Consider the following 20,573-nt stretch of genomic DNA (forward strand, 5'->3'; position numbering starts at 1 on the left):
TTCTTTTTAACGGCTGAGTAATATTCCATGGTGTATATGTACCACAGCTTCCTTATCCATTCATCTGCTGATGGGCATCTAGGTTGCTTCCATGTCCTGGCTATTATAAACAGTGCTGCGATGAACATTGGGGTGCACGTGTCTCTTTCAGATCTGGATTCCTCAGTGTGTATGCCCAGAAGTGGTATTGCTGGGTCATATGGCAGTTCTATTTCCAGTTTTTTAAGAAATCTCCACACTGTTTTCCATAGTGGCTGTACTAGTTTGCATTCCCACCAACAGTGTAAGAGGGTTCCCTTTTCTCCACACCCTCTCCAGCATTTATTGCTTGTAGACTTTTGGATAGCAGCCATCCTGACTGGCGTGTAATGGTACCTCATTGTGGTTTTGATTTGCATTTCTCTGATGATGAGTGATGTTGAGCATCTTTTCATGTGTTTGTTAGCCATCTGTATGTCTTCTTTGGAGAAATGTCTGTTTAGTTCTTTGGCCCATTTTTTGATTGGGTCGTTTATTTTTCTGGAATTGAGCTTCAGGAGTTGCTTGTATATTTTTGAGATTAATCCTTTGTCTGTTTCCTCATTTGTTATTATTTTCTCCCAATCTGAGGGCTGTCTTTTCACCTTACTTATAGTTTCCTTTGTTGTGCAAAAGCTTTTAATTTTCATTAAGTCCCATTTGTTTATTTTTGCTTTTATTTCCAATATTCTGGGAGGTGGGTCATAGAAGATCTTGCTGTGATTTATGTCGGAGAGTGTTTTGCCTATGTTCTCCTCTAGGAGTTTTATAGTTTCTGGTCTTACATTTAGATCTTTAATCCATTTTGAGTTTATTTTTGTGTATGGTGTTAGGAAGTGTTCTAGTTTCATTCTTTTACAAGTGGTTAACCAGTTTTCCCAGCACCACTTGTTAAAGAGATTGTCTTTTTTCCATTGTATATCCTTGCCTCCTTTGTCAAAGATAAGCTGTCCATAGGTTCGTGGATTTATCTCTGGGCTTTCTATTCTGTTCCATTGATCTATATTTCTGTCTTTGTGCCAGTACCATACTGTCTTGATGACTGTGGCTTTGTAGTAGAGTCTGAAGTCAGGCAGGTTGATTCCTCCAGTTCCATTCTTCTTTCTCAAGATTACTTTGGCTATTCGAGGTTTTTTGTATTTCCATACAAATTGTGAAATTATTTGTTCTAATTCTGTGAAAAATACCGTTGGTAGCTTGATAGGGATTGCATTGAATAATTCTTATGTATCCAGAAATCTGAATCTCATCATCGACATTTTTTTCTAGGTTGACCTAGCAAACAAGCTCCCTAGGATGGAGGAGTTTCCTGGGAGTCAGGACCCTCAGTGCTAAAGCTGGGACTGTTAGTTAGTCATCCTGCCTGTCGAATCTGTCATCCAGTGCAAAAACTTTATGTTGCGTTTTCCATCTGTCCTGCCACCATCTTAGTCCCTCACTTCTCTGCTGCTCTACTTAACAGACTAGTCTCTATAACCCTATAATCTATGCTTGTGACTTCACAGCACTGCTGGTTTGGGAGAACACATCTGATCATGTCAGACCTCTGCTTCAAACACCTGGGAGACTTCACACTACTTGTGGGAAGAAGACACACATCCATTATATGGTCCCTGAAGCCAGCAGCCTGTGCCTCTGCATGCGGTCTTCTCTCCCACCATCCTCTCCCCAGGCACCCCCTGTCAGCACTCTGGCCTATTTTTGTCCTTCATATGTGCCCTGTGATGGTTAATTTTATATGTCAACTTGGGTAGTCCACAGTACTCAGGTATTTGGTCAATATCAGTCTCAATGTCACTATAAAGGTATTATTTTTCTAGATTAACACTTAAACCAGTAGACTTTTGAGTGCAGCAGATTGCTCTCCATAACGTGGGTGGGCCTCATCTGATCAGTTGAAGGCTTTAAGAGAAAAGACTGAGGTCCCCTGAGGAAGAGGTGTTCTCCCTCCAGACTGCTTTTGAACTCAAGGTGAAATATCAACCATTTTCAGGTCTCCAGCCTATCAGCCTGCCCTACAGATTTCAGAATTGTCAGCTCTTACAATCTTGCAAGTCAATTCCTTTAAATATATCTCTTTTTCTGATATGTCCTATTCATTGTTTCTCTGAAAATCCCTAACATGCACCCATACTCCAGGAGGAGCTTTTTCCATTTTCTTATTTATTCCTGACCTCTATGACTGTCTCAAACTTCCACACTGCACTCTGTTAAAATACTTTTACCCCCCAGACATGGCAGTAATGCAGACATTTATATGATTATTGACAAATGCATGTCTCCTTTTCTCAAGAGGTTTTCAGTTTACCATAGCATATGCTCACTAAATATTTACCTTGTGAATGAGTGGACCCTGTATGAATTATGTTGTGTGTCTTGAGGAAACAAACACTGAGAAACATTGATCGACTCCATGCCTTTTATTTTATGGTTGGGGAAACTGAGGTCTGTAAATTCAGACAGACCTGCTGAAACTGTCCATTGGTTTTGCAATTATATTCAATTATTACTCTTGTTTTGTGAATTATTTTGAAAAATACATGGTGCCTTAGATAATCAGTAGTTGTCAATCTCAACTGCTAAGCAGTGTGAAAAATATAATTATCCAAACTCAACCAGAATCACTGTCTTATCTTCATTCTCTCTTGCAGTTTGAAAGAAAAAAATTAGAGTATGGTCTACAAAGGAAAAGAGAAAAGAAGCCTGATTAGTAATTTTTTCTAGACTCAATCCTTGGAATACATATGAGCTTAAAAATCTGTGTGATTGTCCCTTTGCTTATGTTTGAAAAATGAATGCAGAAGTCTGTTTCCCACTTACCCATGATATATACTCATTCATTCAGACAGGCATTGAAACCAATAATTACAGGATACCTACTATGTGGAAAGTGTGTTAGCCAGCTCCAAGGGGGAAAGGGCAGAAATGAATTAAGCAATTATCACCTCCAAGTTGCTTATAATCTCTTGAAAGTGGTGATACGTGTGTGTTCAGGATGACATGGAGTAGCACGTTCCAATTAGGATTCCGAGATGTGTAGAGAAGAGGAAATTCACTTCCTGCCAGTGATTTGGAAATGCACAGTGCAGGAGAAGGGTGTGGAATGAGGCTCTGAAAGATGAGTGGAGTTTGAAATGCAGATATGGGAGAGGATAGTTAATGTTGAAATGCTGAGAAAAACAGCAGCGGTAACAAGGGCAACAAAAAACACTAGATTTGATCAGGTTTTATGGCTTGTAATATAGGAGACTTCTTTCCTTTCCTTATTCATTCATCTGTTCATTCATACAACATGTGTCTATGGAGCGCTCCCTCTGTGCTAGTCACTGAGTTAAGTCCTGATCACAGGCAGAGGAAATCACAATTTTTAGAGTCCCTGCTTCTAGTCTGGTGGACAAGATGAATCTCCCTCGGTATTTTACCCTCCTGCCTGTACAATTATAAGCTGAGGTCAGGGCTGTGGAGTAAGGAAACATGCTCTTTGAGGACAGCTGACAAAGAAACTTGATGTGGTGGCCTCCATAGGAGAAGCGACCCTGAAATGAGAGCCAAATAGCTAAATGAGGAAGAATAGGTGGAAATGGGGAATGATAATAGAGCCAGAAGGAAAGTATCTGCAAAGGCCCTGTGGGGACAGAGGTGGTCAAACAATGGCCATTAGCGACCTCATTTATCTCAGGAGTTTTTGAAAGATCAGGGTGTTGCTTAGTGCTGCCAAAACTTTTTTTTCTCCCCCCAAATAGCAGTGGGTTCCCCAACTGGCTGCAGATTAAAATCACAGTAAGGGCTATGTGTGGCTTCCCCGATGGCCCTAGTGGTAAAGGACCTGCCTGTCAGTGCAGGAGACATAAGAGACTTGGGTTTGATCCCTGGGTCTGAAAAATTCCCTGGAGGAGGAAATGGCAAGCCACTCCAGTATTCTTGCCTGGGGAATCTCATGGACAGAGGAGCCTGGTGGGCTACAGTCCATAGAGTTTCAAAGGGTCAGACACAACTGAAGCACCTTAGCACGCATGCATTCAAGGGCTGTGTGTGTCCGTTGTAAAGCTACCAATTTGTAACTCCTCTCCCAATGATTCTGGTTTGATTGGTCAAATGTGTGACCTGGGTATTGGTGATATTTTTAAAAGCCCCCGTAAGGTGCTTCCAGTGAGCAGTTTGAGAACCACCAGCCAGTAGGTGATCATATCACCCAATTCTCCAGTAGTTTAGCTGCTCGGGATCTTGAAAATGTAGACGCTGCCAGCATTCAGTCTTGTTAAAACTTACCAGTTGGATCCTGTTGTGTATAATACTTTCTAAATCATCACTCACCAGGAGGACTTGGTTATTTCTCTGAAGTTAAGCCTCTAGAAGTTGGCTATCAACGAATAAGCAATCATGATAGAATTCACCTCTCTGACCTCCTTAGGAAGAGTGAGTCACTTCCTTTTCTGTTTCCCACAGTGCTTGGGATATCTCTCTTGGCATTTCTGCCTTTTAATTACTGCCCCCCTTTTTCCCTCCTTCCTCTCCTCTCTCTCTTACCCTTATACGCAGGACTGGCAGCCTTTAGCAGTTAAGAGTCCTTCTTGATTCTTCTCAGTCTCCCTCAGATCTCTTCCTAGAGTCCAGAACCAATTTCAGCACTTAGTTGATATTCAGTAGCTATTGGTAAGACAGAGATTTCGCTGAAATGTGGGAATTGTAGCTTTTCAACACCTAGCTTGCATAGTCAAAGCGAGCCATCGCTAGACGGGGAGGTGAAGAATTAGTCAAAGGTTGGTCCAAGTCCACAGTCTGACTCTGCCCCTTACTAGCTGGGGAAGGGGGACTTTATCACTACTTATCTGCTTAGAGTCTCAGTCTCCTCATCTGTTAAATGGAAAGAGTAAACTTAACTTTAGGAGAAACTGGAGGATTTAAAAAGACTAAGTTTGTAAAACACTCTGTACAGACCTGACAGTTAGTAGGTCCCAACAAATGGGTTAGGAAGAACTGATAATAAAAGGAGCCATTACTAAATCCAGGAGGAGCCACACTGATCCAGTTGTGAATGCCCCGAATTCCAGCCTGGATCTTCCTGCGGGAGATGTACGCTCTCCAGCTCCAGGCTCGGTGTCCCTCCTTCATGTACTCTGTACTTTTGTTTGTTCATCTGTCTGCCTTTCTGCCCAGACTGTAAACATGTAGCAGAGGCACCCTGTTTGTCTCATTTCCCACTGGAGCCCCAGCTCTGACACAGAGCCTGGCCCATCCTAAGTTATTCAGTCCTAAACTGGCATCATCATTACCTCTCTGATTGGTGGGAAAGGGCCTGATGCCCATGTGAAAGTCTTCACCCCTGAGATGATGGCTGTTGGTGAGTCACCTGAATCTCAGTTCCTATGTGGACCATGTGGAGTTGAGTTGGACCATCTCTGTGGATCCTCTGTCTCATCTCTGAATCAAGATGATTCAAGAACTATTCTTGGTGTAAAAGATAAGCTATTTCTGCCTCCATCTACTAGACTGGGGTTTGTTTTTATGAAATTAACTTGAGCTCATCAGTTTATTCATTTATACATTCACACATTCATTCATGCAGTATTTATTGAGGATCTGCAGTGTCATGTTTATTTTACTACATCTTGTAAATACAAAGAGGAATATGGCTCAATCTCTGCTCTGTAAAAGGCAGCAGTCTATGGAGGAAGACAAAAACATGAACCTGCAACTTGAGTGTAGTGTGTTGTTGTTGCAAAGTTGCTCAGTCATGTCCAACTCTTTGTGACCCCATAGACTGCAGCACACCAGGCTTCCCTGTCCTTCACCATCTCCCAGAGCTTGCTCAAACTCATGTGCATTGAGCCAGTGATGCCATCCACCCATCTCACCCTCTGTTCCCTTCTCCTCCTGTATTCAATCTTTCCCAGCATCAAGGTCTTTTCCAATGAGCCTGCTCTTTGCATCAGATGGCCAAAGTATTGGAGCTTCATCTCTAGCATCAGTTCTGAATGTTCAGGGTTGATTTCCTTTAGGATTGACTGGTTTCATCTCCTTGCTGTCCAGGTATGTTCTTAAGTAGATATTCCTGAGGGAGAATGATTGCCTTCAAGAGAGGAACTAAATTATTCTCATTTGAATGAGAGGGGTGTTATAGATCACAGAATATAGAGGACTTCCCAGATAAGGTGCCATACTGAATCTACCTTGGAGAATGAATAGATATTCTCAAATTAAACAAAGTAAGGAGGAAGGAAGTGGCAAAAGGAAGCACACCAATAGCCCAGAGTTTGGAAATAGCTTGGAGCGTCCTGGCAGGGCAAACACGGTTCTTTGTGGCTGACAAGTAGGATGCAGGGGTTGGAGGAACAGTAGCTATAGTGGGAGAGGGAGCTGGGGGCCAAACCCAAAAGGAAGACTGGCCCTTGCAAACACGAGTGATTGGCTTTACAAAGACCAAGCCTCAGCCAGCACTCACGAGCCTTTTGGAAAGGGAACCGCCATGTGCACCCTGGGGTCCATGCCTGTTCTTCATGCTGCCAGAGGCTCAGGGCTGATTCTGGTTTGTGTCTACTGCCTGATTTGGGTGTAGCCGTCTTTGTCACAGATTTTCCCAGCTCCTTATCACGGCTCCTGCTCTTGTTATGGCAACGCCGGGAACGTCTCAGTGGGGTGGGACATGCCCCCAGATTAGTTATCTCTGCTCCGTTTCTCAGTGTTGTTTCAGTTGGCTGGAGGACGCTCTCATCACGGGGAGAAGAGGATGGGAATGCCACTGAATGCCAGTGAACCTTCTTTCCCACTCACTGAGCTGTCGTGAGCAAACATTAGCCTGCTGTAAGCTGAGGTCTAAGGCTTGTGCTTGACTCCTCGTGATCCTGGATGCCCAGGAAAAATCAACTGGCAGTCCATCAGAGCAGATGACAAGGTCATGCACTGTGATGCCTGGTAATGGGCTTTGAGAGTCAGGCAGACCTGGGGTTCCTATCCTGCCTCTGCCACTGCCTAGCTCTGCGTTTTCACAAAGTAGCTTATTTGGTCTTTAAGCTTCCTCATTTGTAAAATGAGGACCGTTATACCTACCTTCTAGGCTTAGTTAGTTAGTTAAGTCGCTCAGTCGTATCCCGACTCTTTGTGACTCCCATGGACTGTAGCCCACCAGGCTCCTCCGTCCTTGGGATTCTCCAGGCAAGAATACCGGAGTGGGTTGCCATTTCCTTCTAGGCTTACTTTGTAGATTTAACAGTACAGACCCTTAAAGCACCTTGACAGTAGTTTTGTGTAAAAACATAATAGCAATCAACATTACTAAATACCTGGAGAGTTTCAGATTAGATAACAGCTGCTTTTTCTCACCTAAATTTCTCTAAAACTCTCCCTCTAGCCCTTTTCTCTTGGTCTAGCAGAGTCTGTGTATGTGGGTTTTCAGCCCTCAGAGCCCTTATGGAACCATGGACCCCCATGCCCTCTTCAATGGAGGGAGCACTTCCTTTTCTTTCTCTGTGTTCTCAGCCCCAATCACACGGCAGGACCCACCATGAGTTATGTGCACGGATTTATGAGTAGAATAAATAAAAGAATGAGTGAAGGAGTCAATGAATGAATGAGCACACACCTCTGATTGCCCCTCAGGTTTACATGCACCCAAAGGATATGCAGGTAAATTTTTTCTGGGCACCATAGGACCCTAGAGACCAAAGAGAGTTACAGTCTATTGCTCTTGTGATGCTGAGACTCTTTCCAGGATTCCAGCAATGCTTGTCTATGTCAAGGGATGGAGGACTTGGTGCCACAAGGTAATGCTTGTCACTTTGGGGAAACTATGACTGTAACAGAGTCCTTTCTTCTGTTACTATGCCTGCATCTGTCTGCTGCAATTTGAGGTGACAAGTATATAGACCAAGCACCTGTAGACTACAAATGGCCAGACAAACAAAGCCACTGTGTGTGTGTGTGTGTGTGTGTGTGTGTGTGTGTGTGTGTGTGTGTGGTGTGTTTAGGGGGAGGTGCCATGTGAGGGGGCCAGCAAGGTCCAAAGAACTGTGCTTGACCTTGTGATAGCATTCAGAGCTGAGCAGACCTAGAAAAGTAACTCATGCTAACCAAGTTCACAGGATATCAATGTGTAAGCTTGGTCATAATTTGTTCATTTAACTGTAGAACCTTCTTTTTACACTGCCAGAGTACATCTGTGTGCTGTTCCAGGCATGTGAGAAGTCAGCTAGAACCTCAGAAGTTCACTTACTGTGGTGACTGAGACCATGAGAGGTGGATGAGATGACATCCACCACATCAGAGGAGGGGATAAGGAGCATCCTCCAGCCCAAATTCTCTTTCATGAAAGAGATTCACTATATAAATGACCCTTAGCTTCCCTTTTCTGCTCTGGTATAGACCACGTTACCTCTGTTGCAGGACATGGCAGTTTTTTTATATTCAGTGCATGCTCAGTCGCTAAGTCATGTCTGGTTCTTTTGTGATGCCAGGGGCTGTAGCCCACCAGGCTCCTATATACATGGGACTCCCCAGACAAGAATATAGGAGTAGGCTACTATTTCCTCCTCCAGGAGATCTTCCTGACTCAGAGATCAAACCTGCACCTCCTGCATTGGCAGGTGGATTCTTTACCACTGAGCCCCCTGGGAAGCCCTTCAGTGCAACATAGAATAAACCAGGTCAATGTTTTCTGCCCCCTTTCATTGTCAGTGATTGAGTTAGGCAGCTGTTTCCAGTGATTGGCTCACCCTGTAGCTGGTATTAAGGTTTGGGGTACGCCAACACAGTTGTGTCATTCTCAGATACACCCTGGTCATCGTGATAAACTCATCCCTTCCCACATTTCCTTAGCCCTCCCATTTCCTGACTTTTTGTGGGTTGAGCATGTTTACACATGCATGATATCATTCATTATTTCAGGATCTTATCAGGATAACTGTCAGAGAGAGAGAGGCAGAATGATAGGTTGGTTTCCTCAACCTTCCTTCTGGCCCCCTTCTCCATTTTGACTTCATCTGGTGTAGAGAGATTTTCCAGTCTCTGCCCAATGAACCACTGTCCTGCCCAATGAAATCCTTCACACATCCTCCTTCCTCTCCCCTGAACGAGATAGATTGGTGTGGCCCTGTACCCATTAGTGAATCAAATCTATAGAACTGGAATCCATGTTGTGACCTGGAGTGTTCCAGGCTCATTCCTCTGCCTTTGGGAACTTCTTGGCCTCTCAGTTATAGTTCAGGCTCTTGAAGGTTTGAGGTCCTGTCTTACCAGCTGCTGGAGTTATCATCCTGTGTGACCTGACCCCAAACACTGAGAGAGTAACATGGCAAGTATTTCTCTTGCATGGTTACTAGTGAAAGAGCTAGATCAGGAAATGCAATGGCTTACTAACTTGTCAAAGCAAATGGAAAGACTCAATAGATAATTTTATTCCAACAAACCTGGGCATACCAAAGAGGAGAGTTTCTTTTCATCCTAAAGTCCTGCAACTTTTAAGGTAGTTTAAAAGGCAGAGTGGTTTAGCCAAAAGTCTCTGAAGTCAGGTCAATTCAAGTTTGAATATTGGCTCCATCACCTTCTAGTTGTGTTACTGTAGCAATTACTTAACCTCTCTCAGCCTTAGTTACCTCATATGTTAAATGGGAGTCATGCTGCTGCTGCTGCTGCGGCTAAGTCGCTTCAGTCGTGTCTGACTCTGTGCGACCCCTTAGACGGCAGCCCACCAGGCTCCGCTGTCCCTGGGATTCTCCAGGCAAGAATACTGGAGTGGGCTGCCATTTCCTTCTCCAAAATGGGAATCATAGAAGAACCTCATTCATAAGGTTGAAACAGACTCAATGAAACATACATGCAAAGCACCTAACAAAGTATTTTGTGTCTAGTAAAGGGCTTAATAAATAATAGCTATTGTTATGATGGGCTTCCCTGGTGGTTCAAATGCAAGAGACCTGGGTTTGATCCCTGGGTTGGGAAGATCCCCTGTAGAAGGGAATGGCTGCCCACTCCAGTATTCTTGCCTGGAGAACCCCATGGACAGAGGAGCCTGCCAGACTACAATAACTGAGCTATTAATGATTGTCAAGCTGTGCTGATTATTAATGTATTCATGTTTATAAAGCTTTAATTTTTTATTTAGCAGAGAAAGGTGAAACTTTATACCTAATAACTGGTAAAGAATTATGTCAGTGCCCAGTAAGGGTAGATTGGGAAGGTTGATTTATTCACTGGTGGATCATTACAAAGTCACAATGGGTAACTTCATTGTTCTCCTAAGCTTGTTGGGCAAGAATGTCAAGGATTGATTTCTTCTCCATCTCAGGTCCAGATTCTTGGCTGTGTCCCTTAGGCTAGAGAGACAGCACACGGCTTAGGTAAATGAGGAGAGAGAAATGTTCTAGAAATGCAGTGGTCAGGCTCTTCATTCTCACAGCTGCCCAGGGTCCATGGCCATCTAGGTTCCTGGCTGCCCCACGAAGCTGCCATGGGACTCTTCCTTTCCTGTTCTCAGTCAAAGATAGGATTGAAGATGGTTGGAGCCAGAAGGGTCCTTAAGGATAATCCAATCACACTTGACCTTGTTCCAAATGGGTGAACTGAGACACCCAGAGAAGAAACATACTAAATAGAGTTCATACATCCAAGTGCTAAATTATTATTTTTTACTTTTTATTTCCTGGTTATTTCTTTTTTTTCTGCTGCACACTAAATGCCTACCTACTGATGTGACCAATATCTGCTATTGAATGAGAAAATGGCTCTTCCCAACTAGGAGGTGGTTAATCTTGAGCCCCAACGTCCTGATGAAAGAACTGAAGCAGTTTAGGGAATTAGATGTGGACAACAAAAATAGCTCACACATATGCTAGAACAAGAGATCCTGGAATTCTCCATATGGCATCTCAATACCAAAGAGGTCAAGAGTTGCCTTTGCCTGAAGAGGAAATCTATGGCAACAATAAACACGATCTGTCGCCACTCTAAGCAATCCAGAGATGTCAGTCAGACATTTTCATAGCATTCATCATTAGGAAGAAGATGTATCACAGTAAGAACACAGATTTTAGAGTCAAAATGACAAGGGTTTGAATATCTTCTCCTGATTGTTTGAACTGGTTATGTTCTCTGAACTTCTTTCCCCTTAATTTTCTCATTTGAGAAGTGTGTAGTTGCAGCCGCTTTCCAAGATAATTTCTTGCTCATAATCTGATTCCAGTTTTTCCTTTTTTTGTTTTTACTTTAGTTACTGATTTTTTTTTCTTACAAGTCATGCCTAGTGTGATTTCAGAGGGCAGCCATGTTCATAAAAAGGGAGAGAATCTGGCCCCAGCTTCCTACCCTCGTGGTTACAACCTCCTGAGGCTCAATCTGGGTGGGGAGAGGTATGTCTGAGGCCTGGTTTCTATCCCTTTTGTTTCTAGAGAAAATCTAGCTCTTATTTTTTGCTTCCCTTGGGCAAACATAGAGAAAACTCAAAGGGCATGGGAAACCCAAGATTTTTTTAATCACTGGTTTCTGAGACAGTGCATCCACATGTTCCTTTATCAGTACCAGTGTTTCTCTCAAATTGAGTGCATGTTGTTTTCTTCTGTCTCTCGTTCATCTTGAGATCTTTTTGTTTCTTCTCAACAACATGGCCTGTGATTTTATAATTATTTGTGAAACGTGAGAGGGTCACAGAGTTCAGTACCCAAAGCCTAATGTTTCACAGATGAAGCTGCCAAGTTAGGGAGGTCTGCTTATCTGCAAAGAGACCCTTTAGTTCACAGCAGAGGCAAGACTTGATCTCTGGAAGGCTGTTTTCTGCATGCCCAGATGAAGAGATGTCTGTTCTGTAGATCACTGATAGAGTAAACCAGGCTTCCTGAGAAGTGACTTAGTGTGACTAAAAAAGAAGAGCCTATGGATTTGTGACTGGGCCATAATTTGGGTTGCAGCTTTGGCCAGACCATGTTAGCTTTTTGGTTATTTTCCCCATCGGGACACTATTTAGGATCATAGTGAGAGTCAGTAAAGTTTCATGGGTCATGAGCCTAACATTTATCCAGTGGGGGAGCCCATGAAGGGTTTGAAAGGAAACATGTCTGTTATATTGGCTGGGATGGAAAATACACGAGGGCAGACGACGAGAAAAGGTGCACAGAGAGATGCTGAGCTAATCCACATGAGACAGAATGGTCTGGACCGTGTCAGGCACCCTGGGCGTGGAGACCAGAAGAGAGGCCTGGATGGGAGTAGAGGGAGAAAGAGTGGAGGGACGGGTGACTTCCTACAGGGCTGACCTAACTGAACAAGACTCCCTTTTGTGCCTTCAGTTCAAATTTTAGCATAATCTTTGATCTTTCTTCTGATGCACACAGATGCTTATCTATTCCGTTACTAAGCATATCAGTTCTCCCCCATGATGTTAATAATTTCTTATTGGGTGTTTTCTGTACCAGAGTGTAGGAAGATGAAGTCAAATAAATAAGGTTCCATAATGAATTAGAAGGATGAGGCAAGGTTTGGTTAAAAATGATTCTTCAGACCCTGGCTTATAAATCAAGATGTTTGGTGGAAAAAAATGCCAGATGGGAAAACTGGGTCTGGGGAATGGACCTTGAGTTTAGTTGTAGTCGTGTTCAAATGATCAAGGGCAGGTTTCAGGTAGGCACTGATTAGAGCCAGTATGACCTCGAGTAGGTTCCTTAATATTCCTGAAACTCAATTTCTCCATCTATAAAATATACAAACTAATCACATTTCTGGAGACTGCTTCTGGACTTGAATACTCTTGCTATAAAAATGTGCATATAGTGTCTAGAATCCTATAAATCCTCAATAATATTCATAATACAAGTAGCTATTGTATTAGTTTGCTAGAACTGCCATAACATAAACTGGGTTTAAACAACAAAGTTTATTTTCTCCTGGCTGTAGGGGCTAAAAATCTGGGATCAATGTGTTGCAAGTTTAGTTTCTTCTGAGGCCTCTCTCCTTGGGCTTGCAGATGACTGCCTTCTCTCTGTATCTCCATATAGTTCTTTCTCTGTGCATACCTTCATATAGTTCTTTCTCTTTTTCACTTCCAAATTTCCAGTTTTTATCAGAGCATTTGTCAGATTGGACTAAGGCCTCATTCTAACTTAACTGTCTGTCTAAAGGCCTTATCTCCAAACATAGTCACATTCGGAGATCGTGGGCTTAGGTCTTCAACATATTAATTTTTTGTGGGGGTGGGGCACAATTCAGCCCATAACAACTACTGTTTCATTATTTTATATTTTATCAAGTCACAGGAATATGAATTTGTGCTCATTTTAGTTTGTCTCCTAAACCTTTAATTGCATCACAATTATTTGTGCTTCTCTAACCAGAGAAGTTTGTGAAACACAGTACTGTGTGGTCACGGTAATGTGGCATTGAAATCAGATTTGAAAGGTAGCCCCAGTGAGAAGTCAGCCCCATGCCCCATGTCACTTCTTCATGTTTCTCCATGTCTCTCTGCTTGGCATTAAGCAATAAGGCTAAATAATGTTATCATCAGTAGAACTCGCAGTGACCACCGTCTGTTTTCTTCTGGTTACAGAGATCCTTCTTACCATTTGGAACACCCTCTCCCTCATTCTTAGTCTGCCTTATTTCTGTGGGTCTGACATCACAGAATATACCAGAAATAGAGGCATGATCCAATCATGGCCTAAAATACAGAATATCGCCCTGGATTTGATATTTCATTCAGGGTTTCTCCCTATAAGTCAAAACACTGCTAAAACAGAGAAGAGACACTCTACCCTCTACAGAGTCTGGTCACGTAAATAATCACTAAACCACATGCCATCTTGGCTACTTTATAGAGTCCAGGTGGAAATGCAGCCACCAAAGAGGATGTCAGAACCAAGGGATGAGTAAGAAACAGCATCCTTTGAAGCCCTGTCTGAAGCCATATGAAACTCCATGACATCTTGATTATGGGAGTAAATAAATCCTCCCTTTTGGTTGAAATTGCATTGAGCTCTATGGCAGTCACTTGCAGTAGAAAGTCACCTGTCTCTAGAGTCTGGACCATAATCTAAATGCATTTGACACAGAGACTCAAATTTTCTCAGGTGAACTACAGGTGAAAAACAAGTGCTTCTGTCTCTAGAAGCGGATTCTCTTAGGTGAGTTACTTCTGAAACAAACCCTTATGTAAAGATCTGATCACTTTCCATCCATGGTGGACAACACTTCTGACACAGACACACAGGTGTTCAGCTCTGTATCCACCTCCTGCTAGATCAGCACTGCCCTGGGCACCTGGGTCACTACCACAGCGCACAGGTGCATCAAAGACCCTGCCACCCTCTGGTTCTCAGAGAGTCTGGCAGCTCTTTGGCTCCCAGACCTTGGCTTCAAGAGATGGTACTGCTGGGAATCTCTGTTGCAAGTGTCTTGCTTTGGGGTGAGACTGGAAAGGCACAGCCTTGGCTTTCTCATTTTGGTGTTGTCAGCTTCTGGTCACCCTCTTAACTTCCCCAGTAGTTAAGTCCAGACTTATGTTGTCTCCCCCAGAGGATCAATATGGGATGATTCAGGAAGCCCTGTTGGAGAGGGAAATAAGTCAGGGATGGAGAAGAATACAATAGTGTTATTCCCCAACTTCCTGCTGAGAGAAATCAGGATTCATTCTACCTGGAGAAATTTCAGATACCATGTAAGATAGCCTTCTATGTTACGTTCCTAAGGAGCAAGACAGTGGGGATACTTCCCACCGTCTCCTGTCCGTTGATGGTTTAGGGTTTCTCCCTCGGGTGGTTAATTCCCCAGCACTTCTTACTTGCTAAGCATGCTATGCTTACTGGAGAAAATCTTTGGGCAAAGATTTGGAGCTGCTTGTAGTTGGTTCCATTTACATGGAGATGGGGAGTGTTGAGAGGATACAGGCAGGGTATAGAAAATATTAGAATCAGGTAGTGGCAATCGCCTTAGGCCTTGGTAGGTTTGTGGGATTGTGATGGGCACAGATGTGGAAATCTAAGATATAATTAAAGAACAGAATGAGGAATAAAAGAATAAGAACAAAGATACAGACATAAGAACACAAAAGAACCTAATGGGGCTACTTATGAAGTTGACCAGTCAGAGTAGCTGGGAATCATCCTATAAGAGTGGCCCAAACCAAATTGTAAAGGGCACAGCTGAGGGAAAAAAAAAAAAAAAAAAAAGCTTGTAACATAGTTTGATTCATACCCAGACATTAAAACCTTAAAAGAGGTATCATTCCCAATACTGATTTGGTGAAGATTTTCCTTTGGAAATAGTCAAAGTAAAATCTCCCCCAAATTTGTCATAAGTTTGGTGTAAAATATGTTTCAATGTCACCTTATGGTGGCTCTTGTAGACTTTCTGAAGACAGTGATTTTGAGCAAATTCCCTTTTGTGTGTATAGCATCTATCTCAATATCTGGTACACAGACGGTGCATAAAGAATGTGAGATAAAATAAAGGAAATTTGCATAGCTGATTCATAAGACCCATAACTATATCTAAGCTCTCTTTCATACTGAGAAATTGTATCAGTATTGTTTCTCGGTCCTCTCATCTGTGGAGGGCTCAGGGCGATTCTATGTAGGGCTCATTCTCAGCTATTAATACAAATCTCTTGCACCATGAACTATCAGATTCAGAGTGACTTAGAGTAGATGCAGATTTTACATAGACATGTGATATCCTAAATGTGGAAAAATTTTAAGATTGTGATACTGAACAAAACAACAGCAACTAAGACTTGGAAACAGGTTTTCAGACATCTTATATCTAGTAATACTCCTTGTCTTGAAGTTTACTTCGGGATTAACACAGCCGATCCAGCTTTGTTTTTATGACTAGCATTTTTTTCACACATCTTCTTTGCATCTTTTTATTTTCAATCTATCTGGGTTTACCAGGCCACACAATTCATAGTTGGTGGGGCTTATATTTGAACCCAGCTGTGCTGGGCTCCCAAAACACAGGCCCTTCCTTTATTTCCACACCCTTTGTCCTCCGTTAAGTATCACATGGTCTTTTAGGGACCACATCAGGTCATATAGATGAACATACCCTTCCAGGTGTGAACTTATCCACTTCCTGTGCTTTTAATTCCTTTCTTCCCAGATCTGCAGAGTTTGGTACAAGATGAGGGCCAAACACTTAAGTTGTATACGTCACTCTTGCTAATGAATCAGGCCTCCAATTGATGGCTTTTGGCCCATTATTACTTTCTCTAATAATGTCTAATTTATACATTTCTCACAGGTCTTGTAGGTTAATTTACCAGGGGGGGAAAAGTGAGTAAAAACCTATTAGTCTTTTCTTTTTTTTCTGCCTCAGAAATTATAGACTTGGATGTTTCTATGAGGCGACATTAATAATGCATTTATCATTTCAAGCCCTTAACCTCTTAAGTTCTTCAAACAGAATTAAAAGAATCCTGAACTACTAAATAATTGCATTATGCGGCTGAATGGAGAGAGCGAACACCTCTAAAATGACACTAATCGGTTTATTCTCCTCCTCACAGCCTCACCACTCAGAGTGGGCTGGATGCTGTCACTCCACTTTGTTTCTGCCTCACAGCTTCTTTGGAACGTCTCACCAGTTAGGTACCAAGGCTTCTTCCCTTGTCATTTCTAGACCACCAGCCAATTTTTTCCCCCTATAAGCAAAAGGTCATGCAAATGAAGTGCAGGCATAGTTAATCACACAACTTCCCTTTGTAAACACATCACTCTGGTTTTTTATTCTCTTTTCTACCTCTTCTTTGGTAGTAGTTTGGAGGCTAGAGGACATTCTCATAGGGTTTATGCTTCAGGGTGTATCATTTCGTCATCGACTTCATGGCCCAGCCAAAGATCATCTAGGTTCAAGGGTTGAAGACCATCACCTTCAGTCTGCCCTGAAGTCCTGTCCCATCCACTTTTTATACCAGTGCTGATCAAGGCTGAGACTGTCCTATGAAACTGATTGCCACCGTCAAAGGGAATCTGGAATTAGCCTTGCTGCCCTGGAGTGCGTATCTCCACTTCAGGAGAGGAGCACATTTCAGCACTCAGCTGCATCTACTTTTTCACAGTCCTAGTTTTCTCTGTCCCTGAATACAGGTCTGCTGGGTTGGTGCTCAAACTCCTCAGCAGTTTGACATCCTGACATCCCTGACATCCATCCCATATCCTGGCTAACTGTAGGTACTCCACTTCATTTAGTAGAAAATTGAGTAAGTGATTAATAGATGAATGCACGAATGGATGCCACCATACCCAGATTGCCTACCCAACGATGGCTGTTATGCTACTGTAACGTATGAATACAAATCCAGCTTTGCTTGTAATACCCCACTCAGACAACAGGGACCTTCCCGACCACCAATATCTCATTTGCTTCTACTGGTCACCTTTTAAGGAGTCTGCCTTACCATCGGCTCAGTTCTGCCCACCTGGCCTCTCCCCTCTCCCAGTTGCCTACCTGTTTGTTGTCTGAACCAGCAGCTATCATGACAAATTCAGATGAATCCCTTCATGGTGTCAAACGTTGCTGTTATGTTTGATTAGCAAAGTAAAAATCTTAGTAACAGCTAAAATATATTTTTCATCCACAAAGGATCTAAAGAATGTTGATAAAATATGCCCTTTTATAATATGAATGTGAACATGTTAGTAGCTCAGTCATGTCAGACTCTGCAACCGCATGGACTGTAGCCCACCAGGCTCTTCTGTTCATGGGATTCTCCAGGCAAGAATACTGGAGTGGGTTGCCATTCCCTTCTCCAGGGGATCTTCTCAACCCAGGGACTGAACCCAAGTCTCTTATGTCTCCTGCATTGCAGGCAGATTCTTTACCACTGAGCCACCAGGGAAGCCCTTTTTTGTAATATGTTTCCCATAAATGAAATTAATCCCTATAGGTGCACCTAGGCATCTATTCCAGATGCCTTTTAACCCTCAGATTTCTCTCCCTCTTCTGTTCTGCCATTGTCACTCTGGGTCTTATTTTATGTCTGTATCCCAGGGCCCTGACTCACACTTGAAGGGTTAAATCTTTTCGAAAACTGTAGACTGGAGTACCTGTGAAACACACCCATCTTCTCCTTTTTAATGGGGATGGGCTCTTTGTTTTCATCAAAAGTCTCTGTCACTTGACTTTTTTCCTCCCCAAAGACTATCTCCAGGCAAAGCTTGGGGGAGACAGGATAAAGACATGGGAGAAGGGTCTAGATCATCCTAATTTGCCTCCTTGAATTCTTCACCAGGGACTTGAAGGAATTTGCTTTGAAAAATATTCAAGATGCATAATGCTTGCTGTACATTTTTCTCACCTTTTCTAGGCTAGCTAGAGCGAGTATTTGAGCAGTTGGGAAGGACACAGGGAGATTCTTAAGATTTTATGAAATGGATACAAAAGGCCAACTAAAGTTAGACAGTTCATCTCTGGTCCCATTAGAATTGGGTAATTTAAGAACACGAGGACTTCTCCCTTTTTTGGATTTCTTTCTTTCTCTCTCTCTTTCTCTCTTTTTTTCCCCTCTGTCCTGTGGCAACAGTGGAGCCAGTATTATTTATTCAAATACTTCCTCTGTGGTAGAGTCAAATGCGTGTGTGTGCGCGCACACACAAACACACAACGGAACTTTCCTCTATTTCAGTCTCTGGAAGAGTGTTTTATGACCACAGAGTTGAGGTTTGTCCCACCCTTGCTAATCCTGATTCTTAAATAATGGGATGAGAAATTCAAAAATACATGTTCTTCAGTCCCCAAGATCTTACAGTCTGAAAACAAGCTTTTAAGTTTCACCTTGTCCCGGTTGCCACATCATTCTGTTTAACTGCAGGATAGTGAAGGCAGTATATTCCCTTAGGGATTCGATAGCAATTCCTATCATGCTTGTGATGCTATTCACTCATCATTCCAGTTGTCCCTTGCAAAAACTCTCAGACGTATCTTCATTTGACACATAAGGACACCAAGCCTTAGGTACATTTACTGACATGGCTAATAAATAACAAATTTAAAATCCAGGATGACAATATGACCCCAAAGCTAGCATATTTCACTGAGCTTCCTTAGAAAATAGTGTTTTCATTTTCACATTTTGCTAGTTTCACAGTCTACTTTAATTCAGTGTCTTCCTTATGGCACTTAAAATATAGAAAAAATTGAGGGGAGAAGAAAGAGAGAAAGTGTGTGTGCTTCCCGTAGTCTCAACTTCCAAATCAAACCACATTATTATTTTTAGGATAAATTAGAGCTGCATGATCAGTGCTAAGTGAGACCACTTCCATTAGAAACCCAAGAGCAGTGATTACAGGTGATTGGGGAGCATTTTCATTGGCCGCTGTGTTTGGATTGCTCTTCTGTCTTAATCGTAAAAGATCTGACCATTGAGTGGTGAAATTCTACTCCTAATACGAACCGAGTACCTCTCATATTGGCATATCTTGTGAAGCAAATTAGCCATCTAATAGCTCACACGATGACATGTAGAGAAGTCAAATGTAGCATTGATTTCCCAGGAGGCTTCCAAGTAGATCAAGTAACACTAAAATAAAATTGTCAAACTGGAAAATGGTTCTCATCAGAATATTTTTTCTCCCCTATAAATAAATGGCTTAGACCAGTTCAAGAAGAAGACACAAGTCCAAGTAGTTTCACAAAGTGCTTGTTACCATTTTTTTTTTTTTAAACTTGTCTGTAATATGAGATTAGTCATTTGATGGCTGGAAATCGGTTTAAGCTTGAGAATTCTCCCCAGTCCCTGGCTTTTGCCCTTTCTTTTTGAGAAAGACAAAATAACAGTGATGAAACTGGCTCCCAGCTTCCCTGAAATTTTGCTGCCTGGAGAATGTTTAAGGAGCTTGTCTCAGAACTTGGAAAGTTCTTCATGCTCTGCTACTTACAATCTGGTACAGGGAATTTCCAGTCATAAAGATTTGGAGGAAGAATAGTGGTAATAATTATTAAGGATATGTGCTCACAATTTCCTGTGAGAGAAGTGTTGCAAAGTTCTACACTTGAAGTAAGAGAGAGACCAGCTTGAATCCCAGCTGTATGTCTTTGGGCAAGCCACTTCTCCTTGTTGAGCATCAGTGTTCGCGTCCATATAGTGAAATCACAGGTTCTTAGTTTTATTATTAAATATATTGATAAGATTTAAAAGCCAACATTTATTAAGTGTTCACTTTGTGCCAGGCATGATGTTCAGTACTTTATGGCTATTATGTAACTTACCACAAACCTTTTATAGTATCTTTACCCTTCCTTTGTTTTTGTTGTTGTTTTGTTTTGTTTGCAGATGACAAATAGACTTAGAGATATTAAGTCCACTATTTAAAGCAGAGCCAGGATTCAAATTGTCATATTCTTACCTCGAGATTTTTACTTTATACAATTTTCTGATGAGTTTATTATCGTTATTTTACAAATGAGTGGGAGAAAATTTAGATAAGTTAGGAGAGGTGTAAAATAAACTGCTTGTAAGTGACAGAGTCATGAATTCTGTGAAAGCTGAGGCCAACTAGGGGATCTGACCCTTGGGGATCCCTAAAACTGAGTTCTTTCTTTCAGTCTCAGAATGATTGCACGCTATCATGACAGACAGGAGT

This window comes from Muntiacus reevesi, chromosome 2 (assembly GCF_963930625.1).
Source record: "Muntiacus reevesi chromosome 2, mMunRee1.1, whole genome shotgun sequence".
Lineage (NCBI taxonomy): Eukaryota > Metazoa > Chordata > Mammalia > Artiodactyla > Cervidae > Muntiacus > Muntiacus reevesi.